Consider the following 27,491-nt stretch of genomic DNA (forward strand, 5'->3'; position numbering starts at 1 on the left):
ATTCAAGTAGATTACTAAGGAGTCCCTACGCCCATGATGCTTGATTCAAATACAATCACCCAGACTGACTATCTGAGGTCAAAAGCACTGGTCCAGGGATCAGGTCCCTGTTCAGGTGCAAAAAAAAAAAAAAAAAAAAAAAAAAAAAAAAAAAAAAAAAAAAAAAAAAAGCACTGAATATGATTTGTAATTTCAGTGACAAAAATAACCTAGCAACCATCCATTACCAAACCAAAATAATGAGAACCATTTTATGGAAGCAACTGAATCAGAAAAATATATATATATATATGCCAGCAAATAATGTGAACATTTTTAGAAATTTGACTAGTAAAGTCACTGCACTGTGCATCAGTGACAAGAGGGGGATGTCCATGAGTTTGCTAAGTGAATATTTGTTGTAGCTTGTTCTAGAAACTAGGGTAACAACTCAAAACAGTGTCTCTGAATTCACAGAGACACACACTAGTGGATGATTTAGATAAGTGAAGAGGCAAGAACCAGAGGAGTATTCCAGATGATGGGAAGAAAAAAAAATTATGGGATCTAGATTTTGGGAATCCAGGGTGAGACCTGAAGGAGCAGAATCATCCAGGGAAAGAGGAGGAGGGAAGAAGAACACAGAAGTGGAGGGCACTTGAGTAACAGCAGCTGCACAGGTCTGCCAGCCACGTGGACAATGGAACGGGGGGAGACGACAGAAGTCAAAGAAACTGCTTAGGAGTTTGTAGTGACAAGTTCTCCATCTACATGAATATTTAAATCGTGTCATGCTACTTGAGACCCTCTAATATCAGCTGCAGAGAGCAGAAGGAAAATAGGACCCGTAGGACTCATCTTTACAATGTGAATATAAATACCCCTTATGCTTTAACTCACATTTTGTTTTTTTGTGTTTTCTTTTCTGCTTCAGTTACAGAGGATAATCTCTACCAGAAAACATGGGGTATGAAGTTAGATCTGTCTAGAAGCACAAGCAAATCTGAATCCAAGGTAGGGATTTAGCACATTTTCTAATGTCCTTTGTGTTTCATGTTCCTTAAATCAGTTACTTTTACTCATTCTGCTTTTACAGTCACTAATTTTCAGACACAAAATATTTAACGTGTGACATATCTAAAATCAAAGTTTCCTAGTACAGCTAGCTTTCTTTCTTTCTTTCTTTCTTTCTTTCTTTCTTTCTTTCTTTCTTTCTTTCTTCAAGTTAGTTAACATATAGTGTAGTATTAGTTTCAGGAGTAGAACTTAGTGATTCATCACTTACATACAACACCCAGTGCTCATCCCAACAAGGGCCCTCCTTAATGCCCCTCACCCATTTAGTGCATTCCCCCACCCACCATCCCTACAGCAACTGTCTGTATTTAAGAGAGTCTATGTATTTAAGAATTTCTTATGGTTTGCTTCCCTCTCTGTTTTTATCTTATTTTTCCTTCCCTTCCCTTATGTTCATCTGCTTTAAGTACAGCTTTCTAATATCATTTTTCATTATGGATACTAATTCATCCTATTGTTATATGTACTAGTTTTTATTCAAAATGTGATATTTATTTGGGAGCATTTGGTGTTTTTCTATGCTCATTTCCTGTGACTGATAGGTCACAGAGAACTTATCAGCTATAAATCATTCAACTGTATAAGGCTAGTCCATGGAGACAATGATACATTCTGAGGTTTTCAGCAAATCCTATGTGGGCTGAAGTTTAAGTTTTGTTCTAAGATAATATTCTTCTCCAATTTTTAACTATTTTAAAACAATGAGCAAAATAAAGCATACTTATGCTGAAAGGTTTTGAAGGTGGAAAAGCTTATGAAGAAGTGAAAGATTTTATATATTTGAAACTTTACTAAAAACACTTAATTTGCAAATACAGACCTAATTATTAATTAAGTATTATTAATGTGGGCAAGTTAACTGCTTTCAATCTCAGCTTGTAATTTGGAAAAATAATGGTACCAACTTAATACTACTGTATCTAATAAAATGTTGCTGAAGGAAATTCCTCTTATGTAGAAGAGGCAAGAAAATTCTTTATTCCATTATAAGTCCAACATATGCAATGTATTATTAGCAGGAATTATTTTCTTTTTGCCATTAAACAAATTTGTAAAAAAAATAAAAAATAAAAAACACTGACTTCAAATATAATCTCCAAAATTTTTCCATCATATTATTGTTTGATGTTTTAAAAAAAAAAAAAAAAACCTTCCAAATTCTATTTTGATTAATTAAGTCAAGGTATGTATTGAATGTCTTTTTCCTGACACTTTGATATACCCGATCAGGTTAAGGACTTCATAACGGGGTGATCGTCTTAGATTATCTGGTCAAGGCAATCTCATCACAAGGGTCCTTGCAAGTGGGCAGTGAGGCAGAACAGGGAGAGCAAGAGAAAAGATGTGAGGATCGAGCTCGGACAGACACAGGCAGGACTTCCGGCCTGGAAGATAAAGGAAGAGGGCCGTGAGCGCAGGGATGCGGAAGCCCCCGTCTGAGCGGGAAAGCAAGGGAACAGGTTCACCCCTACAGCCCCAGAAGGAAAGCAGCCCTACCCACATCTTGACTTCACCCAGTGAGACCCACCTCAACTTCCTAACCTGCAGAACTATTAAAAAACTCAGTTTGTATTGGGTTAAGCCAGTTTGGTGGTAATTCATTACAGCAGCAAATTGAAAACTAATAGAAGCACTAAAAATGAAAGTGAATTGCTGAAATAGTAACCTTTAAGACACACTTTAACATTAACAAAATAAATGATCAAGTTATGGTAGTCTTCTTTTGAAACAGTCTGAATGTCCATCAACTGATGAATGGATAAAGAAGGTGTGATTTATATACACAATGGAATATGACTTGGCAATGAGAAAGAATGAAATATGGCCTTTTGTAGCAATGTGGATGGAACTGGAGAGTGATATGCTAAGTGAAGTAAGTCAGGCAAAGAAAGACAGATACCATATGTTTTCACTCTTATGTGGATCCTGAGAAACTTAACAGAAGACCATGGGGGAGGGGAAGGGGGGAAAAAAAGTTAGAGAGGGAGGGAGCCAAACCATAAGAGACTCTTAAAAACTGAGAATAAACTGAGGGTTGATGGGGGGATGGGAGGGAGTGGAAAGTGGGTGATGGGCATTGAGGAGGGAACCTGTTGGGATGAGCACCGGGTGTTGTATGGAAACCAATATGACAATGAATTTCATATTCAAAAAAAAATTATGGTAGTCTTCTTTACAAGCAAAAAAAAATGTTAAGAGTAGAAAACAGAACTAATACTTTTTAAAAATAGTAAAAGAATTTCTCAATTAATCAAATAATTTCTTTATCAGTAATGTCATCACATGGTAAAGGAACTAAAACTAGAGCAATGTTACATTAATTACCCAAATGATTACAAAAATTTCGTAAGAATGTTGTTACATCTTAAACTAGTAAATTAAAATACATTATATTTTATGACTAAAAAATAAAGTTAAAAATAGAACTTAGGTTCCAGGAATCACACTACTACATATTTACCCAAATAATATAAGAACACTAATTGAAAGGGGGAACATGCACCCCTAATGTTTATAAGCAGCATTATTCACAATAGCCAAAATACAGAAGCAGCCCAAGTATCCATCAACTGATGAATGGATAAAGATGTGGTATACACACATACATACATACATACACACACACACACACACACACACACACACACACACACTCTCAACAGAATATTATTCAGCCATAAAAAAGTGAAATATTTATTCGATCTGAAGAGAAACCAGAGGGGCGCCTGGGGGCTCAATCAGTTAAGTGTCTGACTCTTGGTTTTGGCTCAGGTCATGATCTCACAGTTTTGTGGGTTTGAGCCCCACATCAGGCTCCACACTAGAAGCGTGGAGCCTGCTTGGGATTCTCTCTCTCCCTCTCTATCATTCCCTCTCCCCTCTGTCATTCCCTCCCCCACTCACACCACCTCTGTCTCTTTCAAAAATAAATAAATTTTTTAAAAATTTAACAAGAAACCAAAGTATTCAACAAGAATGAAATCTTGCCATTTCCAACAACATAGATGGAACTAGATAGTATGATGCTAAGTGAAATAAGTCTATCAGAGAAAGACAAATACCACATGATTTCACTCATATGTGGAGTTTAAGAAAAAAAAAAACTAGCAAAGGGAAAACATAAGAGAGAAAGAGACAGACAGACAGAGAAACCAAGAACAGACTCTTAATTTAAGAGAACAAACTGATGATTACCAGAGGGGAGATTAGTGGGGGGATGGGTTAAATCGGTGATGAGAATTACAGAAGTTAGTTAAATGATTTCATAGCATAGTGCCCTGAAAAAAAAAAAAAGATATGAAACAGAATAAATTACCAAGTAACATTTTTATTTGGGTATTGAGTATGATTTTTCAGATATTGGAAAGAAGCATTCTGCTATAGAGTCCTCCCAATTGAGTGAGCGTGAGAGATGTTGGGCATACTTAGTTCCTGATCCAGTATGCATCAGGGAAGCCACATCCTCGTCATTAAGTGTGCGTGTTGGGGGCAGAGGGAGAGAAGCAGGGAGTGCTAAAGTAAAATGAAGGTCTTGGTGCTTCTAAACTCTACTCACCTCCCACCCCGAGTCCATTCTCTGACAGCTTCAACCTACATCAGTCATCCTGACACTTTTTGCTCCAAAGAACAAAACCATAAAGTCATCGTCTTCCTCTTCTCAATGCTAATATCTAACTTTATTAAACCAATGTGATTTGATACACATGTATGCTATGGAATATAAAAGTTATGAAAAGCAATTATTACTTCTCTCTCTCTCTCTCTCTCTCTCTCTCACTGTCTTTTGGAATTGTTACTTCTAAGTGGTTTCAATGCATTAACTAGTTATAATCAAGGGATATGTTTTCATAGGACTAAAAACAGCATAAATGGAAACAATGTGTGAGTTTGAAAACCTGGCCTTCATATATTCCTATAGCTACAAATAATAGATTCATGTAGCTACAAATATATATTTCTGTAGCTACAACGGATTCTACCTCAAAATTCTACATTTGTACCCTTACAAGCACTATACTGAAGAGTATCTAATCTTTTCCCAATCTCCACATCAGGTTACTTTGAAGAGAGAACTACCTATTTTCTTTGCTTCAGAGATAAACAAAGTCAGGGGTACACATGGAAATATAAATTCCCCCAAACAATAGTACTTGCAGGAAAAGCTAACAAACCCTTATTTCACATGTTTTTCAGTGCAGAATTCCAGTTTGCAAGGATGTATAAATGCAAATTTTACCATTCTGAGTCATGGCTATCTTAAAAACTACCAATATAATTCAATCCCTTTTATTCCAAATATATTAAAGACCAGATAAAATAAAATTTAAAAAATAAAGCCAATAGATATTAATTTATGCAATAAAGCCACTTGCTAGAAACAAAAGTTTTTATCTATTTATTATTATTCAGAATAATGTTGATGTCATTCCCCTTTTGTATTAAGCATAGGATACTGTCAAGGTTTATATTTTTAAACTTTGATTAGCCAAATATAAACATAGGGAATTCAGTAAGATTGTATTTATAAAGCCTTAAGGCGTTTTTTTTTTTTTTTTTTTTTGCTTCCACTTTTTGGGTATATACCTGTTCATGTGTAGCCTACAAACAGTATCAAATAATATAACACTTTTAATCTGTCCTAAATTGTTATGCTATGTTTTTGGATAAGCAAGTTAGAAGTGCCAAAAACGGATGCAACGTATCTATAAAGTAATAGAACATCTTTGCTTTTATTAGACTGTAATTCTTGACCTGAATAATTCCACTAATACTTCCTTCAGAAAACTTGATGCTGTAAATCTCATCTGAAAAATACCTTATTTTAAAATGACAGATTGTTGGGGCGCCTGAATAAATTAACTTAAAAAAATAAACTTTGCGGCGCCTGGGTGGCTCAGTCGGTTGAGCGGCCGACTTCGGCTCAGGTCACGATCTCGCGGTCCATGAGTTCGAGCCCCGCGTCGGGCTCTGGGCTGACAGCTCAGAGCCTGGAGCCTGTTTCAGATTCTGTGTCTCCCTCTCTCTGACCCTCCCCTGTTCATGCTCTGTCTCTCCCTGTCTCAAAAATTAAAAAAAAAAAACAAAAAAAAAAAACAAAGTTAAAAAAAATAAATAAATAAAATGACAGATTGTTAAGTGGCCTGAAGTAATAAGTCCTGACTGTTGTATTTCCCTGTGTACTGCTCAAAGTTGTAACAGCATTTTTACAAATGTTCAGAGGTTTAGACATGTTTCTGGAAAGAATAAGCACATGTTACGATAGCAAATACTGATCAAAACACTTTTATGCGATAATAGTAACACTGCTACATATTATATTTGTAACATTCAAGGAGGTATAAATTCTGTTTAGAAATCTTCATTTTGTTATAAGGAATGACATATTTCCGTCAACTTGAAGAACAAAGAATACTTGAGAAGATAAATACAAAAGATAAATATGACTTATATCATTATATTTGTATTTACTACCATTCCTTATTTCTTCCTATACTTATTTCACATTTTATCTAAAATACTATGCTCAACATCTGTTAAATATGTAAAAAAAAGACTTCACAGGACTTGTTTTTTATCCAAATCATTATTTATGTTCCATATTAAATTTCTAATTCTTATTAGGATTCTTAATGTATCAAATGTGAAATCATGAGAATTCTTAAGAAAACTCAGGCCATTATTAAGTCTTTCAACTTGCTGATTCTAATTGTTCATCTTACTTGCTTTTTCCATTTCCTATTCATGCTGTCTCTTCTCTGATATCCTTCCTCTGCTTCCTCCATCAAAGTGGGCATTTCGCTGGGCAGCAGCACTTGGCTAATGATTAACAGTGGAGAAACAAAGGTGATATGTGCCTTCAGGGTTCTGCTTTTAAAAATCCAGAAAGCACGCCTCCTTCCTTCCTGGAGGGGGATACTCCCACATGTAACTTCTCTTCTCCCCGCAGGATGGAGGGTAGGATCTGGGCTCCCAGACCACAGGAGAAGATGAAGACAGCACACCGTGAGCCCTGGACCACACTCTTTGGAACGGCTGTATCTAAGGTATTATTTGCACTGCTTAAATCTTCAAATTGGAGACCTGCAGGAGAGTATTTATCTTGCTTAACTGTTTTGGTGGGGTTTTTTGTTGTTGTTGCCATTGTTACAGCAGCTTAGAATTTATATCAACTATTTCCTTGGTGAAGAAAACATAACCCCTAGCATTCAGGATTAGATCACTTTGATTCACGGTCATATTGATTCACGGTCATATTGCTTCACTTTTCGGAAGAAATTGGTAATGGTTAGTTATGAGTAGTATAAAAAGGTCTTGGTGATTATCAAGTTGTCTTATTAAATACCTTATTAATTAAATTAATTTTCAGATTAAAAATCTGCTATTTTTGTATGTTCAAGTATAAATTCCAAAACACAGAGCCTTTCATTAAAACAATTAAAAACTGGGATGCCTGGGTGGCTCAGTCAGTTAAGTATTCAGACTGGCTCAGGTCATGATCTCACAATTCCTGAGTTCAAGCCTCTCATCAGGCTGTCTGCTGTCAGCAGAGAACTCACTTCAGATCCTCTGTCCCCCTCTCTCTCTGCCCTGCTCATGCTCCTGCTCGCTCACTCTCTGTCTCTGTCTCTGTCTCTCCTCTCAAAAATAAATAAACATTTAAAAAATAAAATAAAATGAAATAATAAAAACTACTGGGACACCTGAGTGGCTCAGTCGGTTAAGCGTCTGATTTCACCTCAGGTCGTGATATCATGGTTCGTGAGTTCAAGCCCCGCATCGGGCTCTGTGCTGACAGCTCAGAGCCTGGAGTCTGCTTCGGATTCAGTGGCTCCCTCTCCCTCTCCCTCTGGCCCTCCCCTGTTCATGCACCCTCTCTCAAAAAAAAAAAAAAAAAAAATTAAAAAAATTTTTAAAAAGCATCCGACTGTTGATTTCAGCTCAGGGCAGGATCTCATGGTTTGTGAGATTGAGCCACATGTGGGGCTCTGCATGAACAGTGAGAAGCCTGCTTGGGATTCTCTCTCACTCTCTCTCTGCCCCTCCTACACCCATGCGGTTGTGCGTGCATGTGTCCACGCTCTTTCTCTCAAAATAAATAAACTTAAAAAATAACAATAAATAAAAACTACCAGCATATACTGATATATTTATCTATCTGTTATTTATCTTTCCAGTACTCCACATGCCTTTTTCAGGTACACAATTTTGAACAATTAACTACTAAAATTTATAATTCGTTTGTAGGTTTTCCGATAATCCTTAGTGACCTTGGATTTTCAGCTTTGTCAACTTCTCAATAACCACTTATAAAAGTCAGAAGAAAGAATTGGTCCCTCGCGAAATCCCTTAAATGAAGTAAATTTTAAAATCCTTTCATGCATTACACTGCCAATCACTGTGGCTAATCCCATTCAAGCTCTATAATTAGTATCCCAAGGTAGGGATTCCCACCTGTACCATGTTGTACAACATCACGAAATGGGGAGGGGGATATGAAAGAAAGGCTCCCAGCAGACCTCTACATGACAGAATGTGTGAATCAATTTTCATTAATTCTGCCTCTTTAAATCTGGCTGCTCTTTAGGAGAGATTGCTCTCTGCCTCAGACACTATCGCAAGATAATTAACAGAACCACTGCTGGAGACCGATGACAGCACAAGCAGCTGATACCTGTGGCAGGAACTCCCTGCCATCCCAGTGCCATCGAACTGTGAAGGAAAAGGACACGCAGTGCTGTGCAACACTAATTTTACTAAACAAGTGCATTATTTATAGCAGGCATTACAGGGCTGTATTTATCTATCATGTAACAGAAATAAAGCAAATGGTTTCTAAAACACTTTCAACTCTTCTGGCAACTATTTTAGACTCTGTGACAAAGTATCTCTAAATAAGATCACCCAGGGTCCCTATGAGCAGCTACAATAGTGTGCATATTGACATGAATGCCACCACACAGAAATACTCGAATTCGCTATCACTTTTCCAATTGCAAAGATCTGCTCATCCGTTCAATGACTAAATTTTCATAGTCACAGGAGCCTGATATTTATTTACTTACTTATTTACTTATAGTGGCCAATGGAAGGGCTACACCACTGTAGATTAAACTATCATGATAAAGGTAGCCTCAAATAATCATCTCTATATTCAAGATGCTTCAGTCACTACTTCTTGAGAAATCTATTATTGTCTAGTGTGTCCCAAATTTTCTTTTCCATCATCATTTGATCAGACAACCTCTGAGGAATCTCATACTTACTACATATTCTCCATTTTTTATTATTTATTCAGGAAATAACAGGATTTTAAAATTGAATCAGATCCTGGCCAGGATCCCATACGGAAAGTCAGTAAACTCAAAGATGGTAAAAGACTTACTAAGTCCTTCAGTTAGTGAGACGCGGAATCAGAACTGGCAACCGGGATTTCTGACTTGTGACCCAGCATGTAATTCCCTAATGGGACTCCTTTGCAATATCAGAAATAAATACTTACATTGATTTCAAAGAGGCCACCACGAATGGATTCTTGCTGCCAAAGTCTTGTTGGACTCTTCTCGAATATCTTGTATACACACATAAACTTTAGAAGTGAAATGACATACTTTCCTGTCCTAGTTCTAAACAACTCTGAAAAAACTTTTTTTTCCCTGTTTTTATGCAACAACAAAAAGCCCTGAGATTAGGCAAAATAATTTCACTGCTGCTTCCTGGAGATATTTCCTCCTTGAAGACTTTGAACCAACTGAAATAATGTACCTATTGGGACTAGCAAGTGGCCTATCAGTACCTGCCTGGACTATACCTCCATCAACCCAGAGCTATTGAGCCATAACCTCTTCCCATTCCAAACAAGCCCCTCGAATTGCAGGACTTGTTTAAAATTATTCAGATTAAGAAATCATTTTTAACGAAATGCTATACATATCTGTCCCTGATTTCTCCCTTCCAAGATGTTCTTTAACCTCCGTCAAGACGGTGTTATCACTTGTACTGGTCAGGGTCTCTAGAGAAACAAAATCAATAGAATGTGTATTTATATACAGAGAGAGAGAGAGAGATTTATTTTAAGAAGTGGGCTCATGTGACTGGGAAGGCTGCCAAGTCTTAAAACGTCCTGGATGGGCTGCTAGGCTAGAAACCCAGGGAAGAATGATGTTGCAATTCCAGTCCAGAGGCATTCTGCTGGCAGAATTTCCCCTTCCTCGGAGGAGAAAAATCTTTTTTCCTTAAACTCTTTAACTGTTTGGGTGAGGCCCACCCACATAATGGAGCCTAATCTGCTCACTCAAAGTCTCCTAATTAAAATGTTAATTGCGTTAAAATACCTTTATAGCAACATTCATAAGTCAACATGTGTCTGGGCACTGTGGCCTCGCCAAATTGACACATAAATTTAACATTACATGCCTTGTAGCAGCAAATTACATACAAGCCTACATCATTTTATTGTGTTTCATGTTACTGCCGTTTGCATATATGGTATGTTTTACAAGTTGACAGTTTGCAAGAACCCTGCACTAAGCAATTCCATCGGCACCATTTTCCAACAGGATCGGCTCGCTTTGTGTCTGTGCATCATATTTTGGTAATTCTTTTAACAGTTCAAACAATTTCATTACTATTACATGTGTTATGTTAACTTGTGATCCATAATCTTTGATGTTACTATTGTAATTGTTTTGGGGTGCCATGAACTGTACCCATATAAAACGGCGTACTTAAGTGATAAACATAGTATGTGATCTGCGTGCTCCACTGACCAATCATTCCCCCATCTCTCTCCCTCTCCTCAGGCCTCCCTATTCCCTCAGATGCAACAATACTGAAATTAGGCCAATTATTAATCTTAAAATGACCACTAAGTATTCAAGTGAAAGGAAGAGTCACACATCTCTCACTTTAAATCAAAAGCTAGAAATGATTGATTAAGTTTAGTGAAGAAGACATACAAAAACCAAGATAGGCCAAAAGCTAGGCTTCTGGCATCACACAAATTAGCTAAGTTGGGAATGCCAAGGAAAAGTTCTTGTAGGAAATGAAAAGTACCAGTCCAGTGAACACAAGAACGATGAGGGAAACAGCCTTTCCGATGATGTGGAAAAGGTTTGACTGGTCTGGATAGAAGCTCAAACCATCCACAACATTCCCAACATTAAGCCAAAACCCAATGCAGAGCAAGGCCCCGACCCTCTTCAATTCTACAAAGGCTGAGAAGGACAAGAAAACTACAGGAGAAAAGTCTGAAGTTAGCAGAGGTAGGTTTATGAGGTTGAAGGAAAGCAGCCCATCTCCAGAACATACAAGTTCAGGGTGAAGCAGCAAATGCTGATGTAGAACCTACAGCAAGTGACCCAGAAGGTCTAGCACAGATAATCAAAGAAGGCTGCTACACTAAACAACCAATGTTCAACGTAGATGAAACAGCCTCCTACTGGACAAAGATACCATCTAGAACTTTCACAGCTGGAGATAAAATGTCAATGCCTGCCTTCAAAGCCTCAAAGGGCAAACTGGCTGTATTGCTGGGGCTAATGCAGTTGGTGACTTTCAGTTGAAGGCAGTGAGCGTGTATTATTCTGGAAGTCCTAGGGCCCTCAAGAATTATGCTAAATCTATTCTGTCTGCTCTATAAATGGAACAACAAAGCCTGGGTGACAACACATCTGTTTACAACATGGTTTACTGAATATTTTAAACCCACCGTTGAGATCTACTGATCAGGAAAGATTCTTCTCAAAATATTACTGCTCACTGACAATGCGCCTAGCTACCCAAGAGCTCTGATGGAGATGTACAACGAGATTAATGTTGTTCTCATGTCTGCTAACACAGCATCCATTCCGTAGCCTATGAATCAAGGAGTAATTTTGATTTTCAAGCATTGTTATTTAAGAAATGCATTTCACAAGGCTTCAGCTGCCATTGATAGTGGTTTCTATGATGGATCTGAACAAAGTCAATTGAATAACTTCTGGAAACAAGTCACCATTATAGATGTCATTAAGAATATTCATGATTCGTGGAAAGAGATGAAAATGTCAGCATTAATAGCAGTTTGGAAGAAGCTGACTCCAATCCTCCTGGACAACTTTGAGGGGTTTGAGACTTCAGTGGAGGAAGTGAGTGTAGATGTAAGAGAACTAGATCAGAAATGGAGCCTGAAGATGTGACTGAGTTGCTGCAATTTCATGATAAAACTTTAATGGATGAGAAGTTACTTCCTCTAGGTGAGCAAAGGAAGTGTTTTCTTTGGATGGGATATGCTTCTGGTGAAGATGCTGTGAATATTACTGGAATAACCACAAAGGATTTAAAATATTACAATTTAGTTGATAAAGCAGTGGCAGAGTTTGAGACGACTCAATTTTGAAAGAAATTCTACTCTGGTTAAAATGCTGTTGAACAGCATCACATGCTACAGAGAAATTATTTGTGAAAGGAAGAGTCAATTGAGGCCAGAAACTTCACTGTTGTCCCATTTTAAGAGATTGGCACAGCTACCCCAACCTTCAACCACCACCACCCTGATCAGTCAGCAGCTATCAACATCAAGTCAAGACTCTCCGCCAGTAGAAAGATTAGGAGTTGCTAAAAGCTCACAAGATAGCTAGCATTATTAAGCAGTAAAACATTTTTTAACCAAGGTCTGTACATTCCTTAGACATAATGATACTGCACGCACACTTAACAGACTACAGTATAAACATAACTTTTATATGCACTAGGAAACCAAAACCTTTATTTGACTCACTTTATTGCAATATTCACTTTACTGTGCTGGTATGGAACTGAACCAGCAATATCTCTGAGATATGGCCGTAAACTCAGTTTTGCCTTGATCAAAAATTTTTCCAGTGGTCCTCTGGAAAACTGACAGCTGACACATCCTTTTCAGAAATGCAAACATGCGGAAGTGTCACAGCTGATAAGCCAACCCAGTGTCTTAACTCTAGAACCTACATAAATGTTAAGATTCAGGACGCCTGGGTGGCTCAGTTGGTTGAGGATCCGACTTTGGCTCAGGTCATGATCTCACGGTTCATGTGTTCAAGCCCCGTATCAGGCTCTGTGCTGACAGCTCGGAGCCTGGAGTCTGCTTTGGATTCTCTGTCTCCCTCTCTCTCCGTCCCTCCCCCACTTGCACTCTCTCTTCTCTGTCAAAAATAAACATCAAAAAAATTTTTTTAAAAAAGGTAAGATTCCCAAGGGAAAGGAATCTTGTAATATTCTCAGTGCCTAAAACAAAGATTAACAAACAGCAAGTAACTAACTGAAAAACAGATGAGTGAAAACATAAATTAATAAGTCATATATTCTGCTAGATCATTTGCAGAGAAGGAAAACATTGTATTTTCAAAATGATCTCATTATCTAAAAATTACATACTGTGGAAACTCTTGCATTTCAGTAATTGAAATTCAATATGTACAAGACATATAATTATAGCATCACCCTCTATGTGTGTAAAACAAATATCTAGACCCACAAAACACACAGAAGGCACTCAATATTTTTTATGATGATTGACAATAATTGTGTTCCACACGAGAAATTAAATTTTCAAAATTCTTTTCTTTATTCATCCAAATATCAGTTGCTTTAGTGATTTGGTTTGCATTCTTATATTTCACAAAAAGCTCAAACATGCTGTTATGCCTTAAATATAATCTTTTGTTGCCATACTTCTCCTCAATATTTCTACTCATTTCTTAATTAATGACCTTTTGAAGATTGCAGACTTATCATGTGTGTTTACAGGTCTCCATCTCAAAAAGCTCCAGGTGACACAGATAATGGACCACCAGGTTGATATCATTTTGCTCAGGAAGATTGAAGAAGTATTCTGCTTCTTGATTTATATCCCAGGCTTTATATTCACAGCATTTCATCTTTAAAAGATTTTTCACATATGTCATTCTTAAATCTTTATAAAGATTGTTGAAAGCAACCCATTTTTCTTATTTCAGTTAAGAACTGAAACTCCCTGGAAAAGTGGTGCATAGTTTTATAAAGGACAGGCATCCCAAGGCATGCCATCTAGGACTCCAGGACTCTGGGATGACATGTGAATTATTATCTACAACATTAAGTGCTATGTAAATATTTGTCAAACTGAACTAAATGTCCTAGGAAACATTTTAAAAGATTCACTGTACTAAAAGCTTCTCTACTTTTGACTACACAAGGAAATACTATTTTTCTGGATTCATCCATCTTCCATTCTGGACATTAAGAAGTTCTAGAGAGAGGTTCATGATACAAATGTAAACAATAATATATTCTATGTACCTTATTGTCAAATGTCCTATGACATTACCAGTCAGAATAGGCTTTACTATTTATACCTGGCATTAGACGCGTGTAGCAACGTGTAATAAATATGTTACATTTTGATTGAGGAAATTCGTGGAAACCAATTTATCTACACCTAGACTTTGCTCATCAGAAAAAGCAATGCTTCTATCAGTAAAACTGATGCCTTAATTGGTCATTAAAAATGTCTGCATTACTCCTTATGTTAAATTTATAGTTAACTAGAAAATGTGAAGAAATCACCAAAGGGAAAAGGAGTAGTTTTTTTTCCATAAATCTGTTAAAATACAAACAAAACTTTTTTGTGACCTACCATGTCCTACCTCATATTCTACAGAATTCCAGAATTTGAAATTTTTCAAACACACCACACACACACACGAATGCATAATCTAGCCTTATAAAATCATGAGGGTAAAAAAGGAACCTTAAAGATTATAGATTTCAATGCCTTAATTTTAAAGATAGAAAAAAATGGTGTTCTCAGAGAAGTGAATTTGTCAATCACCTAATCCATGGTTAAACTCATACTGAAACTCCAAAACCCAGACTAGGCTTCAACAATTCTTATGTGCATCTGTGCGCCTGCAAGTACGTATGCACATGTGTTTAAACTAAATTATTTTGATATATGTATATAAAGGAAATCAGGTTTTTTTAAGTACATGGTTCTTATGTAGAAGGAGCAATAATAATTGTAGGAATAGATTCTTACTAACAGATCTTTCCTTTGGTGTTAGAAGAGAGGAAATTCAATTTTAGCATGCAAATTTACTGGCATTTAGGTTTGCTTCTCAGGCAATGGTTCTTAAAAAAGATATTACATCATTGTGTTTTAAGGTTTTTTTTTATAAATAATTTGATAGAATAGCACTTTTCATTTAAAATAACACTGGTGAATAATTCATTTTATGTTAAAAATTAGAGTTATTCATCACTCTCAATGATCGAGATTCCAATATCATTTCCTGAGTGAGGCAGAAAGTTATATCATCAATTTCTTATCAAGGGAATCATTTATAACCTTGAATATTGACATGAGACCACTTGAATATACATAGCTTAATGACCAGGATTGAGAACTGAGATCATGTGTATCAAATTGACATAATTATTTGTCCAGAACATTCCTTTCTAGAAAGATAAAGGTGTAAATTAATAATTTTACTGTTTACTTCAGGAAATTCCTATAAACAAATTTATCTGGACAAAGAGTTTATCCATCTAGGCAAACAAGTCTTTTATTAGCACATCAGTTATCTTACCTGAGCAAACAATTTTCTTTTCAAACAACAGCTTAGTTATAATGACTTGCTTTAAGATTCATGCTTTTTCCTGCACACTGTTTGTTATAAACTTTAGTCAATTGCAACCACTTCCTTCTCCCTATGTAAATATCTTCTTTAAACCACTGAAGCCCACATCCCGGAACACCAAAGAGCTAGAACATTAAAAACATCTATGTTTGTATCTATACTTCCAAGGCACTAATAAGAATCTTCACATTGTTATTCTACTTTCCTGCTGTAAGTATAGTAAACTTAGCTTTACTTTCTGTTTGTGTATGTGTGTGCTTTTTTATACTCAGGAGTTGACAACTTACTGACTTTTTATCTGTGTTGCAACCTAATAATATAAAAATGTTTTTTTGAAATGTGTTGAAAATTTGAACATTCTTATAACTTAAGTATGTCTCATTAAAAGAACAAAAGTCTTGAGAACTGCTTCTCTAGACCTTTCTTTATAAAATGATAAAAATATGCCTTATGCTTTATGTAACTCAGTGAGATATATTTCATTTTACCTCCAGTTTAGTTAACACAGTGTTATATTGTTTTAAGGTGTACGATACAGTGATACAGTAATGCATCACTCAGTGCTCATTACCACAAGTGCCCTCCTTACTCCCCGTCACCCATTTCACCCATTCTCCCACCTAACTCTGCTCTAACAACCATCAGTGAGTTCTCTATAGTTAAGAGCATGTTTCTTGGTTTGTCTCTTTTTTTCCTTTACTCATTTGTTTTGTTTCTAAAATTCTACATATGAGTGAAGTCATATGGTATTTGTTTTTCTTGGACTGACTTATTTTGCTTAGTATTATACTCTCTAGCTCCCTCCATGTCATCACAATTGGCAAGATTTCACTTTTTTATTATGGCTGAATAATATTCCATTGTGTGTGTGTATACACACATATAGGTATACACACACACACACACACGCACACAAATGCACCCACACACCCCCACACCTTCTTTATCCATTCATCTATCAATGGACATTTGGACCACTTCCATAATTTGGCTATTATAAATAATGCTGCAATAAACACAGGGGTGTATATATCCTTTTGAATTAACGTTTCTGTATTCTTTGGGAAAATACCCAGTAGTGCAATTATTGAATCATAGAGTAGTTCTTTCTTTTTTTTTTTTTTTTTTTATCTTTTTGAGGAACCTCCAGACTGTTTTCCATAGTTGCTGTACCAGTTTGCATTCCCACCAACTGTGCACAAGGGTTTCTTTGTCTCTACATCCTCCTTGCCAAAGCTTGTTTCTTGTTTGTTGTTGTTGTTGTTCCTTTGTTTTGTCATCATTCTGACAGGCATGAGGTGATATCTCATTGTATTTTGATTTGTATTTCCCTGATGAATGATATTGAGCATCTTTTCATATGTCTATTATCCATCTGTATGTCTTCTTCAGAAAAATGTCTATTCATGTCTTCTGTCCATTTTTTACTTGGATTATTTGGTTTGGGGGTGTTGACTTTTATAAGTTCTTTATATATTTTGGATACTAATCCTTTATCAGATAGGTCATTTGCAAATGTCTTTTCCCATTCCATAAACTGCCGTTTGGTTTTGTTGATTGTTTCCTTCGTCATGCAGAAGGTTTTGATTTTGATTAAGTCCCAATAGTTTATTTTTGCTTTTGTTTCCATTGCCTCAGGATATATATCAAGTAAGAAGCTGCTACACCTGATGCCAAAGAGGACCCTGCCTGTGTTCTCCTCTAGGATTTTCATGAAATTGGTCTCACATTTAAGTCTTTAAATCCATTTTGAGTTTGTGTATGTAAGAAATGGTCTAGTATGTAAGTGTATGTAAGAAGTGGTCTAGTTTCAATCTTTTGCATGTGGCTGGCAGGTTTCCCAACACAATCAGTTTAAGAGACTGTCTTTTTCCTACTGGATATTTTTTCCCTGCTTTGTCAAAGACTAAGTGACCATACAATCATGGGTTTATTTCTGGACCTTCTATTCTGTTGATCGTGTGTCTCTTTTTATGCCAGCACCGAATGTTTTGATTACTACAGCTTTGTAATATAACTTGAAGTCTAGAATTGTGATACCCCCAGCTTTGCTTTTTTTTTTTAATTTTTTAACATATGTTTATTTTTGAAAGATAGAGACAGAGCACGAGCAGGGGGAGGGGCAGAGAGAGGGAGACACAGAATCTGAAGCAGGCTACAGGCTCTGAACTGTCAGCACAGAGCCCGACGCGGGGCTCAAACCCACAAACTGTGAGATCATGATCTGAGCCTAAGTTGGCACTTAACCAACTGAGCCACCCAGGTGCCCTTTGGTTTTCTTTTTCAAAACTGATTTGCCTATTTGGGGTCTTTTGTGGTTCCACATAAATTTTAGGATTTTTTGTTCTAGTTCTGTGAAAAATGCTATTGTGATTTTGATAGGGATCACATTATATATGTAGATTGTTTTGGGTAGTATAGGCATTTTAACAATATTTGTTCTTCAAATCCATGAGCATGGAATATCTTTCCATTTCTTTGTGTCATCTTCAATTCTTTTATAGCTTACTATAGTGTTTTATAGTTTTCAAAGTGTAGATCTTTCACCTCTCTGGTTAGGTTTATTCCTAGGTATCTGAATATTTCTGGTGTAACTATAAATGGGATTATTTTCTGAATTTCTCTTTCTGCTGCCTCATCATTAACAAATACTCTTTATTACTCGGTTGCATAGAAATGCAACATATTTCTGCACATTGACTTTGTACCCTGCAACTTTACTGAAACCATGTATCAGTTCTAGTTTTTTGGTGGAGGTTTTAGAGTTTTAGAGATTTAGACTTTTCTATGTATAGTATCATGTTATCTGCAAATAGTTAGTTTTACCTCTTTGTTACCAATTTGGATGACTTTAATTTCTTTTTGTCCTCTGATTGCTGTGACTAGGATGTCCAGTACTACATTGAATAAAAGTGGTGAGAGTAGACATTCTTGCCTTGTTCCTGACCTTAGGGTAAAAACTCTCAGGTTTTCCCCATTGAGAATGATGTTTACTGTTGGTTTTTCATATATAGCCTTTATTATGTTGAAGCCAAAGTCCACACTTAACCAATTGAGCCACCTGGGTGCCCCGATTAACTCTTCTTTAAATGTTTAGTAGAATATGCCTGTGAAGTTGTTGGTACTTGACTTTAGTGTGTTGGGAATTTTTTGATTAGTGATCCAATCTCCTTGCTGGTCTGTTCAAATTTTCTATTTTTCCTTCTTCAGTTTTGGTAGGTTATGTTTCTAAGAATTTACCCAGTTTTTCTAGGTTGTCTAATTTGTTGGCACATAGTTTTTCATAATATTTTCTTACAATTATTTGTATTTCTGTGGTGTATTTCTCCTCTTTCATTTGCAATAGTGTTTATATGAGTCCTTGTTGTGTGTGTGTGTGTGTGTGTGTGTGTGTGTGTGTGTGTCTGTGTTCTTTTTTTTGGAGGCTGGCTAATGGGTTATTAATTTTGTTGATCTTTTCAAAGAACCAGCTCCTGGTTTCATTGATCTGTTTTATTGGTTTTGTTTGTTTGTTTGTTTTTTAGTTTCTATATCATTTATTTCCTTTTTTTATTTTTGTTTTTATTATTTTTTTATTATTTCCCTTCTACTGGTTTTGAGTTTTGGGTTTTGTTCTTTTTCTAGATCCTTTAGTTGTAAGGTTAGGCTGTTTGAGATTTTTCTTTCTTCTTGAGATAGGCCTGTATTGCTATAAACTTCCCCCTTAGAAGGACTTTTGCTGCATCCCAAAGGTTTTGGACCATTGTGTTTTCATTTCTGTTTATTTCCACGTAACTTTTAATTTCTTCTTTGATTTCTTGGTTGACCCATTCATTGTTTAATAGCATGTTATTTAACCTCCATGTATTTGTGCTTTTCCCATATTTTTTCTTGGGTTTGATTTCTACTTTCATGGCATTGTGGCCAGAAAAGATGCATGGTATGACTTCAACATTTTGAACTTGTTGAGGCTTCTTTTGTGGCCTAATATGAAATCTATTTCTGGTAAATGTCCTGTGTGCACTTAAAAAGAATGTCTGTTCTACTGTTTTAGGATGGAATTTTCTGAATATATCTGTTTTAAGTCCATCCGGTCCAGGATGTCATTCAAAGCCACTATTTCCTGGCTAGTTTTCTGTTTGGACGGTCTGTCCATTGATGTAAGTGGCATGTTTAAGTCCCTTATTGTATTACTAGTGATTAGTTCTTTTATGCTTATTAACTGTTTTATCTATTTGGGTGCTTTCACATTGCATGCATGTATATTTGTAATTGTTATATCTTCTTGTTGGATTCCCCTCATTACATAGCGTCTTTGTCTCTTTATAGACTCCATAGTCTCTTTTGACCAATGTAAGTATTGCTACTCCAGCTTTCTTTTGACATCCATTTGCATGATAAATGTTTCTCTGTCCCCTCACTTTCAAGCTGCATGTGTCTTTAGGTCTTCAATGAGACTCCTGTAGGCAGCATATAGATGGGTCTTGTTTGTTTGTTTGTTTGTTTTTTTAACCACTCTGTCATCCTATGTCTCTTAATTGGTACATTTAGTCCATTTACACTCAAAGTAATCATTCATAGATATGTATTTATTGTCATTTTGTTACTTGTTTTGTGGTTGTTTTTGTAGTTTTCCTCTGATCCCTTCTTGTCTTTCTTCTATGGTTTGCAGGTTTTCTTTAGTGATATACTTGGATTCCTTACTCTTTACTTTTGCATATCTATTACTGTTTTTTTTGATTTGTGGTTACTATTCAGTTTACATATGACATTTTCTGCATATAGCAGTCTATATTATGCTGATGGTTACTTAATATAGAGCTCATTCTTTACTACTCTCCCTTCCAATTTTTGGATATTTGGTATCATATTTTACATCCTTTTATCATGTGCTTCTCTTGACTGAATTTTATCTATTTTAATCTATTCTATTTTTTAATTTCATTTATTAAGTTATTCACCTCTGATATGTTATCTTTCATCTCTTTGTCAAGGGTCTCACTGATGTCCTCCACCCTTTGCTGAAGTCCAGTGAGTCTCTTTATGATCATTATTTTACATTCTGTATCAAGGTATATTACTTACTTCTGTTTTGCATAGATGGCCTGTGATTTCGTGCTTTCATTTGGGACACATTTCTCTGTCTCCTCATTTTGTCTACCTCTCAGTGTCTGCTTCGGTATGTTAGGAAAGCTAGCTATGTCTTGTGCTCTTAAAAGTAGTGGCTTTATGAGGAAGAGGTCCTGGGGTGCCCTGCAGTGCAGTGTCCCTTGTTCCCTGGAACCTGGAGCTTCAGAGGAGACTCTTATGTGTGTTGCTTGCATCCTGCTCTGTGTCTGAGTCGCTTTTTCTTTCAGTTCAGATGTCTCACTCTCTGTGGCGTTAGTGAGACCCAAGCATGCCAGCCCTGAGGGGCATGACTTAGAGGGCCAGGGGCTGGGGTGACAGTGTTTGCAAAATTTGCACTGAGCCCCAAGTCCTAGGCCACATACCCCCAAAGCAAAGGTTCAGCCAGGGATAGACAGTGTCTGTGTGTGTGGTGGCTGAGAAGGGCATGTGCTGTGTGGACAAAATATGTGCTGAGCCAGGGCCCAGGCCAGCAGGCTTGGAATGGGCGAGTTCTCAGGAGAACACAGGGACCAGGGAACCTGCTAGCAAGTTAAGTAGGAAGTGTCTGTGCAGGACTGCCTCCTTCCAGTAGCTCTATGTTTACTCAGGCGGGGTAAGGGCACCTGCCAGCTCCTTTGTACCTGGAGAAGTCCCCCAACATGCTCCAAAATCAGTATAAACAGATCTTCCTCCCATGCACAGTGCAAACTCTAGCTTCTGTGTTTCATCTCCAAAGGCTACAGTCTTTCTCGGGGTAAGGACCCAGCCCTCACTGGCCCTCCTTGCTCATCCATTGCTGAGTCAGCTGACTTTTAAAGCTCCAGGCTCCAAATACCACTGGTTAAACAAACTGAGGGAATTCAGCCTCTCTGGTTTTCAAAGCCAGTCATTTTGGAGATTTGTCTTCCCTGTGTGGGCTCCCTGGTGCAAGGGACCATTTCTTTCCTCTCTCCATGCCTGCAGCTCCTTCCCTCCTGCAGGCAGTTCCCAACCACATTTCCGCCCTTCTTAACCTCTCAGAAGTGGCTTCTTCTCTACATTTAGTTATGCAGTTTGCTCTCCAGTCTTTGGATCACTCTCTGTTTATTTACATGGATGTGAGTAATATCTAGTTATTAATGGGGGACAGAGTGAGATTAGGGTCCTCCTACTCTACCATTTTCCCCGACACTGCAAGTCAAGATAACAATTTTTTCAAGATAATATATTTTTGCATGACATATTTTCTTTTAGTTCAAATAGTACAATTGATCCAAAGCTATCGTTATCAAAATATAAAGGGAAGAACAATACACTTTTGTATCTTCCCATTTGGATTATGATATTAATTTGTGAAATAATGTGAAAGAAAATGGTTATCATAAAATCATAATTTAATCATGCCACAAGAATGGTAAGCCGCTGGCTAAAAATGTTCCAAATTTAGATAAAATATTATTATTGTGTTTCTGATCATGAGTGATCTTTTCATTTCTATATATTAGCTACATTTACTTACCAGGTAAAATTCAGTGAACTCTACTTACACAACACAGTATCTAAGAACCACAAAGGACACATAGTGTTTGGGAGTGGACAATGACTAAGATATAGAATGAATATAAATATAAACATAAATATAAATATAAGTATGTAAGAAAAGTTTTTCCCTTACAGTAGAATTCTAATAAATGTAGAATGAATTGCTAAAGTACACAATGAACCTAGAGGGTAAAAATGAACAATGTGATATTATATAATCTCAAGTAATCTCCCCCTTAATTACTTTTTAAATATAAAGGAAAATACTGACTCCATATTGAAAAATTAATCAAGGACTACTTTAATCACGTTGATGAAGGATCAAAGTGGAGATCGCCACTAATGGGACAAACTTTCACCACATTCCTCCTGATATGTTGCCCTGAGAAGGGTACAACCTCATTTCTATGATATTCCTGCCTAAAATGCTTAACCTGAAACTATGAGAAAGTATTTTGAAAACTTGAATTGTGGGTAATTCTACCAAATATCTTGCCTGTGTGCTTCACAAGCATCAAGATCATGAAAGCCAAAGAAGTCTGAGAAATTGGTACAGATTAAAAGATATTAAAAATCCATGACAATTGAAGGCACGAATCCTGGGGAGGAATTAGCATATATTTTGTATGCATACTATAAAAACTAACACTAAGGTAATTCTGCTTGTCTTTTTGCTTAAACCAACTAAAAGAAAGTATCATTAATAAAAACAGTGCATAAGATCCATGGCAATCAAACTTGAATTAAAGAATAACCATTTTATTATTCTCATGAATAATAACAATGGCTAAGTATAGGTTCACTCTGCTCACCTAATCACTAAGTCTTAGACTGCTTCATGTTCCCCCCTATTAAAGGAATCCCACACAAAAAGCACACACCTGAGAAACCAAAGCAGCTGAATGCCACTGATGATACACTAAGGAGTTAATTTTGAAATGTCTGCTAACTACAGAATTTAAGTGCCAGTGGAGATGACCATTGTAGAGAAGAATGATATGTCTAGTCTACCACAGTAATTAATTATGTAAGAAAGTCTTCATTCGTATAGATCTAGTGGAGAGAGTCAATCATCTGTTCAAATATGAAAGTTTGCTGTTTTGGACCTGCATAATCCACGAGATTATGAAAGATTGTGAAAGACCATTTGACATGAGTTAGTGAATATTACCAGTATCTTCTAGGGTAGATCATTTTTACCAGTTAAAGTACAGGAAATCTGTCAGCCTGACTACTTTTTGGCTGTCATTCAAACACCTAGCTTTTTGAAAATAGCTTGGTTTTCACTTTGGGTGTGTGTATGCATAACTTCCATTTTACATGGTTAAGCCAAGTAAAATTTATAGGTCAGAGAGGACTGGTTTTGAGGTCTGAGTCTTTTGACACATAAATCTTATAGACATTATATTTTAAACATTGCACTCAATAGGTTCATCATCACCAAAACACACCATACACACACACACACAAAGCTACTTTATTGTATGCACATTAAAGTATTAAATATTTTACTAACATGTTTAATCATTTTAAAATCTGGTGATGAATGCACTAGGAACTGAATACATCACCTATCACAGATTTCTTGTACAAAATTTTATAAGACAATTCCACCTGTAATAGGTTTTTAAAATCTATTTTTGCAATTATATACCACTAAAATAAAGATATATGTGCATAAAAGCAAATTTTCAAAACTTTTAGAAGCAAAGACAATATATCTATGTCCTTAGAGTATGCATAATTCTTTGTCAAGATACACATATCACGAAGCATAAAAAAATATCTCATAAAGTCTCTAAGGTTTAAACATTAAAATAAGGGATTATTAAACTGAGTAAGGGATTTCTACGAATTTAAAATGAAACAATTGAAAATAAAGTTGAAAAAAATGGGCAAAGAGTATAATAAGGTAATTTAAGAAAGGGGAACCAAAATGGCCAATAAACTTCTGAGAAAATGCTGAATCTTATTATAGTCAGGGAAAGTAAAAATCACAAAAGGATGCAGTTTAACTATCATTAGGGCAAAACAAAAACAAGATAAAACAAAACAAAACAAAAAACACCTAGTTTCCAAGTACTAGCAAGATGTAGAACAATGGGGACTCTTAAACAATGTGAATGAGTATATCAATTGCCATACCTAATTTAGAGAGTAATTTTAATATATATGCATTTAAAAATATGCATATCAGGGGCACATGGCTGGATCAGTCCACAGAGCATCTGGACTCTTGATCTCAGGGTCCTGAGTTCAAGCCCCAAGTTGGGCTTGGAGCCTACTTTAAAAATGTACCCATCAGGGGCACCTGGGTGGCTCCACTGGTTAAACGTCCTACTTCAGCTCAGATCATGATCTCATGACTCCTAGGTTTGAGCCCCAAGTCCGGCCCGTGATGACAGCTCAGAGCCTGGAGCCTGCTTAGGAGTCTGTGTTTACCTCTCTCTCCTTCTGCCCTTCCCCTGCTTGCGCTCTGTCTCCATCTCAAAAATAAACATTAAAAAATATTTTAATAAAATAAAAAAAAATTTAATGCGCATACCATATATACATAATGCTACTTCTAGGTATCCTAAAAAATGCTCGTACAGATACAGAAAGATATGTGTAAGAACCTTTATAGCAGTTTCATTTGCAGTTAGAAATAAATTAAATCAGCAAGTGAGTGGCTAAATATCATAATGCATACAATGGAAGTATCCAACAGTCAAAATGTATAAAATTGAACTGCATCTGTAAAATGGATAAATTACTAGAATATTATATTGAATGATAAATCCAGTTTGAAGAAGGATAGGAAAATTAAGAATCCATTTTGTAAACTTTAATATGTTTAAAACAGGAATCTAGAAATGCATTCTGATGGAATGGGAAGGAGAACATATAATATGCACTTAGGAGACTTCAACTTAATATGTAGTATTTTATTCCTTAAGACAGGGGGTGGGTACACAGTACTCATTAAATGTATTTGTATAATTTTATATACACAAGAAATTTCTGAATACACTTACATATTTGTATACATATCACATGTATTTGACTACAATTGGAATGTTGAAAAAAACAGACTACACTGAATCCAATGTTTGTGGATTTTAAAAAATCCATTTTGTCTAGGAATTGATTTTTTAAGTCATTTTTTTAAATATTTATTTTTGAGAGAGAGAGAGCACATAAGTGGTGGAGGGGCAGAGAGAGACACCCACACACAGAATCCGAGGCAGGCTCCGGGCTCAGAGCTGTCAGCACAGAGCCTGACGCTGGGCTCGAACCAGGCACCCCTAGGAGTTGATGTTTAATGTAATTTGTATAGAAACACAAGACCTTTTGAATACTAAGTTATTGCATGTAAAAAAGACAAAATGAATACCCCATTTTTTTGAAGTCTATAAATGCATCTAAGACTGAAATTAGCTTGGATTCTGAATGTCATTTAGTTGGATATAAACATTAGACTATTAATCAATAGTCATTTTAGGCTGACTCCTTTACAATGGCACTTCAACATGAATACATTATGTTTTTAACTTGATAGAACTATCGTATTTGCATTTTCAACTAAACCTGAAAAAAAAAATGAATTAAGTCAAGATGCAGCTTCTCAAGAGAATAGTAGATCCACTCAGGGGTAAAATAGATTATTCCAACAGCAACTTTTTGTTGTTGTTGTTTATCCATTTTGAGAGAGAGACAGAGAGTGTGCACGTATACACAAGTGGCGGAGGGGCAGAGAGAGAAAGGGAGAGAGAGGATCCCAAGCAGGCTCCACACCGTCAGCGCAGAGCCCAATGCAGGGCTGGATCCCACGAACTGTGACATCATGACCTGAGTGAAACCAAGAGTCAGATGTTTAACCACCTAAGCCACCCAGGCACCCCAAGAATAACCCATTTAAATCACAGTTTATTTTTTTAAAGGAACATTTTATAATACAATAATCACCTAAAGTCTGAAGTGCACGATCATTGTGGAACGTTTATTTACCGATCTTTAATGTACCTATCCTGCTTTTTGCAAGGAGCTGTGAACCGAAATTAATAACACTAATTATATCCAGCCACCTGCGATGAGTAGCATTAAACAAAATTATACCCACAATTTCTTTAAAAATATATTGTTTGGAGCCTGGGGAATGATAATCTACTACATTTAAAGAAAATATTATTTTCCTCTTATATCAAAGCTTTATATAAAAATTTACCTGGGGCTTTAGAATATTGCCATTTTTAAAGGCAGTATTTCTCTTTGACTTCACATTTTCTATATGGAACATAGTCATTTAAACTATGGTCTATGATTTTAAAAAGGAAAGTATTTTTAACAGGCCAATCATATAATTCAATGTGATTATCAGGTACCACAGTTATAAATTTAGTGAATAAATTCCATAAAAATTTGATCTCGGTATTTGGAATTATTACCTAATTGTGCTCTCTATTTCAAGGAGACAACAAAAAGACTGAACTCAAATCAATAGGATAACCACTTAATCTCAGGTTGTGTTTTGCATAAACCATACAATTCATATTATCTATTTTCTTCTATAATTTTTAGTCAGGACAACATCAGAAAAGGAAAAATCTTAATTCAATACTAAGCAAAATCTATTTAGATAATTCTATCACCTAGAAACTAAATATGTACCATAATGTATTCTGAAATAAATAGAACGGACTTTGAATTTAAAAAATCTATTCAAAAACATTGTTATTGAGTGTTTATCATGTTCTAGGAATGGAGCCAAGACAGAAGGACACAATTTTGAAAAGATATGGAAACAACCCTGAAGCATTTACAATCCAAATGGGTTGAAAGTATAGAATGTGATTTTTTCAATATGGTAGTGATTTAATATTAGTATAGTTGTAGAGTAAAGAAAGTTGGTGTCTTTTTTTTTCCTGAGAAGTAAAGGTGATTGGAATTCAGAACACAAACATTTTAGTAGAGACTAAGAGAAGCTGTATTCAGTTAACTTCACCTATTAAGAAAAGAGGGAAAATATTTAGAATATAGGTGGAATGATCCCAGCTTTGGAAGGGATCACATGAGATCTAACCTAGTCTTTGCTGTTGACATTCTGTTTGGTCATGAACAATCACTTATATTCCCTGGGCTTCATTTTCTGTTTAAGTGTCTACAATAAACTGAAGAAGATGAATAAGATAACTGGTTATCCTAGAATTA

General features: G+C 36.1%; 1 protein-coding gene and 1 long non-coding RNA gene across 4 annotated transcripts in view; one reads left to right on the forward strand and one right to left on the reverse strand.

The window, feature by feature from the left end:
- CDH12 (cadherin 12) overlaps positions 1–27,491 on the reverse strand; it is a 1,057,614-nt gene that overhangs the window by 950,555 nt on the left and 79,568 nt on the right. The gene's annotated exons all lie outside the window — the stretch shown is intronic.
- On the forward strand, positions 900–9,004 carry LOC131504238 (uncharacterized). The gene is made up of 3 exons (XR_009257875.1): positions 900–993; positions 7,004–7,100; positions 8,642–9,004. It is a non-coding gene; the product is annotated as an uncharacterized LOC131504238 (long non-coding RNA).

The sequence above is a fragment of the Neofelis nebulosa genome, chromosome 1, assembly GCF_028018385.1.
Source record: "Neofelis nebulosa isolate mNeoNeb1 chromosome 1, mNeoNeb1.pri, whole genome shotgun sequence".
Taxonomy (NCBI): domain Eukaryota; kingdom Metazoa; phylum Chordata; class Mammalia; order Carnivora; family Felidae; genus Neofelis; species Neofelis nebulosa.